Source organism: Phodopus roborovskii, unplaced genomic scaffold (assembly GCF_943737965.1).
Source record: "Phodopus roborovskii unplaced genomic scaffold, PHOROB, whole genome shotgun sequence".
NCBI classification, from domain to species: Eukaryota; Metazoa; Chordata; class Mammalia; order Rodentia; family Cricetidae; genus Phodopus; species Phodopus roborovskii.
In genome coordinates this window covers 2,130,758-2,138,729 of record NW_026126448.1, presented here as the reverse complement: position 1 = coordinate 2,138,729, position 7,972 = coordinate 2,130,758, and positions in this window count along the sequence as shown.

Below are 7,972 nucleotides of genomic sequence, written 5' to 3'. Positions count from 1 at the left end.
AATCCCACCTCTTTAACATGAGCACGTGACTCTTCCACTCCCTCCCTTCCTTCCTAGCCATATACTCCTCATGTCTAGACCCGTATCCACATTAAACCATTTGGGCTGCTCTGAGCATGACCCACTCTGTAACATCTCTATGAGTCTGCATTCGTTTTTCCTCTCCCTGGGATGTCATTCACTTGATGAAAGATTCTCCTGAGCCCCTTGGTACAGTTTTAATCCAAACTGTTTCTCATGGATTGATATAGTAAAGGCTTGGTTCTTACAGTGGTGCTATTATGAGACAGTGAGGCTGTCTTAGGGTTTCTACAGCTGTGATAAACACCATGACCAAAATCAACTTGGGGAGGAAAGGGTTCACTTCGCTTATTCTTCTATATCAGAGTCCATCACCAAAGGGAGTCTGGGCAGGAACTGGAACAGAGGCCATGGAGACCCAGGTGCTCAGGGATGGCGCCACCTCCAGTGGGCTGGGCCCTCCCCTGCCAATCAATAATCAAGACAACGCCTGACAGACTTGCCTGTAGGCCAGTCTAATGGAGGTATGTTCTCAGTTGACAGTCCCTCTTCCCAAACTACTCTAGCCTGTGTCAAGTTGACACTAAGCTAACTAACATAGGAAGGCTAGCCACTGGTGCAACAAGCTGAAAGACACACTAACCTCCACTCCATAAAAGCCAAGACCACATCACTGCCTAACACAGCACCTTCAGGACCAGCCTTAGAAGGGCTGAGAAGTTATCTGTTGAATGAATATGTTCACAAGAAGTTTCACATCTGGCATCTCCTTGACTTTCACACTAAGCCTATGGAAGAGAGGAACAAACCATAGCATCTTAAATGTGAACAAGCAAGAACTGGCTCATGGTCTCTTAGCTACTGGGAGCAGGGAAAACTGTCAGCTTGACACCTGGAAATGGGACTTTGGGCAAGCCCAGGGAGATTAGGATTAGGTTAACTGAGAAGAAGACCTAGCCACTGTGGGTGGTTCCATTCCCCAGGGACGGGATGCTACACTATGAATGGAGAAGGCAAGCTGAGCACAAGCATTTATCACCCTCTGTGTCTATGGATGCAATGTGAGCAGCTGCTCTAAGCTCCTACTGGTTTTCCCTCCCTTCATTCTGTTCCCCCAACTGTGAGCCAAGATAAACCTATGTCCCTTAGGCTGCTTTTGTCAGGATACTTTGTCACAGAACCAGGAGAAGAAACTAAGACAATGTGTTGGGCAAAATGTAGCTGTTTTCCCATAGTAGGGTGAGTCAGTAGGGAGGAGTTTGAGATCTTAGGCCTGGCACGCTTGATCCTAGGATGCAAACTTGAAATTTAAGGAGCTGTAGGCATTAAGTGCTTAAAGAAGCAGCCCAGATGGATGGACTAGTATGAGCCAAGACCCAAGAGGTAGTAAATGATGCCAAGTCTTGAGGGAATCTCTTGAGCCTTGAGCAGGTGATGAGTGAGACAGGAGAGGTAAGCCAGGCCCTGAGATCAGCACCAAGGGTGATGTACTTGATGACCAGGAAAGTATAGAGATGTTGTAGGGTATTATCTGAGGGAGGGGTTGGTAACATTTAACTTTTGAAAGAGCTTAGCCTATATAATAGAGAATAGATGTTCTAAGATATTTGGGGTGGAGAAAACAGAATAAAAGCTGGTGAGGTATCTTCACAAAGATAAGATGCTGGGAAACATAAACAGGCACAGTAAGTAGCAGGTCCAGATCCTTCTCTGGTAAGCCAAGACCATGTACACAGCAGTGACTCGCACTTCAGTCTGCTCTGGTTCCTTAGTGTCTGTGAACTAACCCTACAGACTCTCAAGCTCGTAAGTTGTCACCTGCCACTCATCCATGGTCCCTCTCTGTCAAACGTGGGACTTGATCTAAAATAAATAACTGAGTAGAATTAGTTCTAAGACCCAACAGGACTGGGTTAATGTTACTGTCTTTCTTTCTGTAACTTGAGAATCTGAATAGTCACATGGGCTCCTTAAAGGAATTAAGTTCAAAGGTATTACTTAAGGGAGTAGTACATAAAGAGACATTCAGTGACATCAGCTACTTAAAGAGATCTCACCTTTAACCCTAGCACCCTAGAAGGCAAATGCAGGATGAGCTCTGAGGTGGAGGCCAGCCTGTTCTCTACTCAATGAATTTCAGCCATGATTACATAGTGAGACTGTCTCAAAAAAACAAAACCCAAAAAAAAAAAAAAAAAAAAAACAAAACAAACCAAAACAAACAAACAAAAAAAACTAAAAAGCACTGACATCTCTTAAAACTAAATACATTGTGTTCAGCAAAGACTTTCCTTCAAATACATTTCCATGGAATTGAAGAACAGTTATTAGTTCTATATCAAATGAGTCGAGGTGCCTGCTAAAGAAGACGAAGGAAGCCCTGCAGCACTCCGCAAAGGTTTAATCTCACTCTCCCTCTTGTGTCTAAAATGGGAACTGCACTGTGGCCTGACCGGTAGCCATGGTGCTGAAATAAACCTGGAAATAGAGCTGACTAGAAGGGAAGTAACGTTTGATAAGCACCTGCTGGGGTGATTTCTGTATATCCATATAACAAACGCTCATAAACCAATCAACAGAGGCAGAAACCTAAGATTTACAATATTAAGTGACTTTTCTAAGTATTCATGGATATTAAGAAGACCTAAACAAACAAACAATAAATAAATAAGTAAAACTGGGGAGGGGGGTGTCATTTCGATGTAGGATAAAACCAAACACCTTTGGTAAATTTAATCAGATCCTGTCCCCTATAGATTTATCACCAACTATCAAACCTCTTGGACCTTATTCTCTGGCCACACAGGATGGTTTGTCTCCTCCGGTAATGTTTTTATACAGCCACTTCCTAGTTCATCAAGCAAAGATTATATAGTATATGCAGGCTACATGGCCGGAAACGAATGTTAAGAGAATAATATACCATGAAACTGGAGGATTTGGGTAAATTATTCTGCTACTTAAACGATACCATTGATTTTAGACTTAATGTTGACAATAATGGAGGCGAAAGGTCATTGAAGATTTCCAAGCTACAGATAAAAGGGGGCAGGGAAACATTTTTTAAAGAGAGCAATGAACGTATAAATTATTTAGAGGAAGTCGGGGTACCATGCCCCTACATATAATCCTAGCACTTGAGAGTCTGAGAGAAAATAATTGCCAATTTGAGGTCAGCCAAGGTTTCATAGGAACCCTGTCACAAAAACAAACCAAAAAACCAAGCAAACAACAACAAACTCAGCAGTTAAGAGCCCTTGTTGCTCTTGGGGTTTGGGATCAGCACCCACAGGGTAGCTCACATCCATCCCTAGCTCATATCTAGGATATTCAGTGCCCATTTCTGATCTCTGCAGGCATCAGTCATGTACATAGTACATAGACATACATGCAGGCAAACAGCCATACACATAAAATAAATACAATTTAAAATATTGAAATATGTTGTGGTGGCACACACCTGTAAGTAACCCCAGCATTTGGGAGGCTGAGGTAGGGAGATTTATGTGAGTTTGAAGCCAGCCTGTACTACATAGCAAGTGCCAGGCCTGTCAGAACTGCATGGCAAGGTCCTGCCAGGAAAACCTAAAAAAAAAAAAGAGAGAGAGAGAGACAGAGAGAATAGTAGCTGGTGATTAAGGAGTGCATTTAAAAGATCAAAGATGAGTCTCAGTTTTCTGGTGTGCAAGGATGGAGGGTGATGCGTTTATTTATCTATTAACTTGATAAATGATATTGCAGAAAAGACATTCTGACCCATTCCCACCTTTTCACTACTTGTAGGCCTAGATTGATGTACAACAACACATTGGTTAGCCAGCATCATGTCAGGATATTTACTGCTATATACTACTACCCAGTATGCTCAGGAGATTGGATCCTGAATTAGAAAGAGCTAGCCTAATTAGGTTTCTGGTTGCTATGACAAACACCATGACCAAAAACAACTTGGGGAGGAAAGGGTTTATTTGGCCTCTACTTCCAAATTATCCATCATTAAAGGCAACAGAGCAGGTACTCAAGCAGGAGCAGAGAAGCAGGATCCCAGAGGGATACATCTTACTGGCTCACTCTTCATGGCTTGCTCAGCTCACTCCATTATTACTATTATTATTACTTATTAATTAATTAAATGTGTTAATTTATTTTATAACCCCACTGTAGTTCCCACACACACACTCTTTAGGGGCCCGCTACCCAGCTCCCAAATAAATACATGGAGACATATTCTTACTTATGAATGCCTGGTCTTAGCTTGGCTTGTTTCTAGCCAGCTTTTCTAACTTAAATTATCTCATTTCTCTTTAACTGCCTTTTGCCTCTAGGATTTTTTTTCGAGACAGGGTTTCTCTATATTGTTTTGGAACCTGTCCTGGAACTCAATCTGTGGACCTGGAACTCACAGAGATCCGCCTACTTCTGCCTCCTAAGTGCTGGGACTAACGACGTGCACCACCAATGCCTGGCAGCCTCTAGAATTATTTTTTTTGTGTGTGGGGGGGTTAAAACAGGGTTTCTCTGTGGCTTTTGGAGGCTGTCCTGGAACTAGCTCTTGTAGACCAGGCTGGAACTCACAGAGATCCGTCTGCCTCTGCCTCCAGTGTGCTGGGATTAAAGGCGTGTGCCACCAACAGCTGGTGGAATTTTACCTTTCTTTATTCTAGATATCTTTTTTCCTTCTTTCTTCATGGCTGGGAGTCTAGTCCCTGACATCCTCCCCCTCCTCCTTTTCTCACTCCCTGCTCAATCTCTTCCCTAAATTTCTCCTCCTATTTATTCTCTCTGCCTGGTAACCTCTCCTATTTGTCTCTCCTGACTAGCTGCCATCCTTTTAGCTCTTTATTAGACCAAACAGATGTTTTAGGCTGGCAAAGTAACACCACTTTATAGAGATAAGCAAATGCAACATAAAAGAATGCAACACAACTTTGCATCATTAAACAAATATTACACAGCATAAACCAATGTAACACATCTTAAAGTCATCCACAATATAGTCCACCATAGTTTCCCCTCCCTCCTCTCCTCCTATTCCACCCTCTCCCATTCACTCCTCTACTGTTTCTGTTCAGAAAGGGTCAGGCCTCCCATGGGTGTCAACAAAGCATGGTACATCAAGTTGAGATAGAGCTTCTCCCTTTGCATTAAAGCTGGACTAGGCAACCCAGTATGAGGAATAAGTTCTGGAAGCCAGCCAAAGTGTTAGGGACAGGCCCTCCTCTAGCTAATAGGAGTCCCATAAGTAGATCAAGCTACACAGTTGTCACACACATGTAGACACCCTAGGTAGCAAGTCCAGAGTCTGTGAGTTCCCATGAGCCCAGGTTCTGTGGGTTCCCTTGTGATGACCTTCACACACACACACACACACACACACACACACACACACACACACACACACAGCTCATACAATCCTTCCTCCCTCTTTTCAACAGGATTCCCCAAGCTCGGCCCAGTGCTTGGCTGTGGATCTCTGCATCTATTTCCATCAGCCAACACAGCATTCACTGTTATATCAGTCAGCCAAACTGAACTTTCAGGAAGATTGTACTTTGGAGAATTGAGATAAATGCGTTTAAATTAAGTATATACGAAGGTACAAGTTATATGTGATAAAATGTTCAAGTTTCAGTGTTGACCAACGTTCATACCTGTATAACCATGGCAACTGAAGTGCCTAGAAAAAAGCCACACCCAAGTTAAAGGTTCTGTGAGGATGACTGACTAGTACTTCATGATTGAGAGCTTGAATGATCCAGACCAAAGCCAATTTATCTCCTACCTTTATTCCCTAAATAGCTACCCATTCACTGGCCACTGTTGTGTCTGACCTGACATCTTGAGGACTATCTTTTGGAATGTATTATCCTAACAGACCATTAAGTTATGCTGACTCAAAGCTAAGAATGAGCTGGGTGGTAGTGGTGCATACCTTTAATCCTAGCACTTGGGGGGGGGTGGTAGATGCAGGGGGATCTTTATGAGTTCAAGGCCAGCCTAGTCTAAAAAGAGCATTTTAGGACAGCCAAAGTTACAGAAACACTGTCTTGAAAAAAAAAAAAACAAAAAAAACTAAAAGCTTAAAAAAAAAATCAAAACCTAAGAACGTTATCAGGGGGCTGGAGAGATGGCTCAGCAGTTAAGAGCATTGGCTGCTCTTCCAGAGGCCTTGAGTTCAATTCCCAGCACCCACATGGTGGCTCACAACCATCTATAATGGGATATGATGCCTTCCTCTGGCATGCATACAAGTGCACACACATCACTCACATACTTAAAATAAATCTAAAAAGAAAGGATATCTTCAGATAGTAATTGAGATCCATAGCATAGATCTGCCCCCTTTGTTGTAACCTGCTTACTTGATGTTCCTATGTAACAGAATTTTATTTGTTTGTTTTGAGGCGAGTTTTCACATTGCCCAAGTCCTTGAACCTGCTATATAGTCAAAGATGCCCTGGAACTTCTGATGTTCCTGCCTCCATCTATCTCCTGAGTACTGGGATGGCAGTGTGTCTGCCATGCTGGTTTTACGTATTACTGGGGATGGAACCCTAAGCTAGCTGTCTACCAACTGAACTACATTCCCACTCTCACCACTATATTTTGAACGTGCCCTAACTTGTGGCTTTCTTTTGTTCTGTAATTATTTAAAACCTCACAAAACTATTTCCACATTGGAACATGTTATTTGGGGCGACTGGAATCCATGTTTCCAGGCTACATATTTGGCTCAATGAACAACTCCTCTTTTCCTTTCATGGAAGAGCTGTGTTTTGTGTTGACACCTCAACATTTCTTTGTTTATTTTGACTTGTCTAGACAGAGTTTCTCTGTGTAGTCCTGGCTGTCCTGGAACTCACTCTATAGAACAGGCTGGCCTCAAACTCAGAGACCCATCTGCCTCTGCCTCTGCCTCTGCCTCTGCCTCCTGAGTGCTGGATTGACGTTGGGTACCAGCACTGCCCACAATCAGCATTTCTATGGACACAATTCTCACTTATGGCCTTTTCAGTCACTTCCTACTCATCCCCAGCCCCAATGCCAGGCAACCTCGGATCTGCTTCTCAGTGTCAATAATTCTAAGTGTGCTATAGTTTCACTTAAAAGTTCTGGCTTCAGTTTGACTTCTCACTCTGCATGTTTTTCAGATTGATTCATGAGCTGGGCGGTGGTGGTGCACACCTTTAATTCCGACACTCGGGAGGCAGAGGCAGACGGATCTCTGTGAGTTCGAGGCCAGCCTGGTCTACAGAGTGAGTTCCAGGACAAGCTCCAAAGCTACACAGAGAAACCCTGTCCTGAACCATCCCCCCTACTCCCTAAAAAAGATTCATTCATGTCTTGCAAAATCAGCAGTTTCTTCTTTTCTATTGTGTGTAGTACCCTTTGTATGAATAGACCACAGTTTCTCCATTTGTTCATTGATATTTCATTTCAGCTGTCAATATGTGGCCCTCTCAGGCCTAACACAGAAAAGCCTGGAGAATGGGTCTGACCAGCTCTAGGTACTACTCTGAAGCCTCTGGAAGCAAAGAGCTGCAGTGTGTCTCTCTGTGAAATTCTCTCCTGAGCCCTTCCTGGTGGTGATGTCATACTAAAATCACTGGTTAAAACTCCAAGGAGAGGTTAACAATTAAAATGCATTCAGGTTACAAAGACAAATGTCCTGAACCCACTCAATGCACTGTGTGAGAGCAGGGCCTGTGTATGCAGCCTTCCTTTGCTCTCCCAGGACTGGCCATTTTTGAGTAAAGGTGGGCTTTCAAACAAGTTAGCAGTACTGGCTTTTGCTGTTCTGAAAGAAAAAGACTTGGTTAGCTTAAAAACTAGGCTCAGTAGGTTGTTAATTCCACCTGTTAAAGCTGCTCCGCCTTTAGAGAGGAATCTGGGATAGTCTAGTGTTCTCCTCCTACAGCTAGTTTTTGAAGGGGTGGGGAGTTAAATTTGT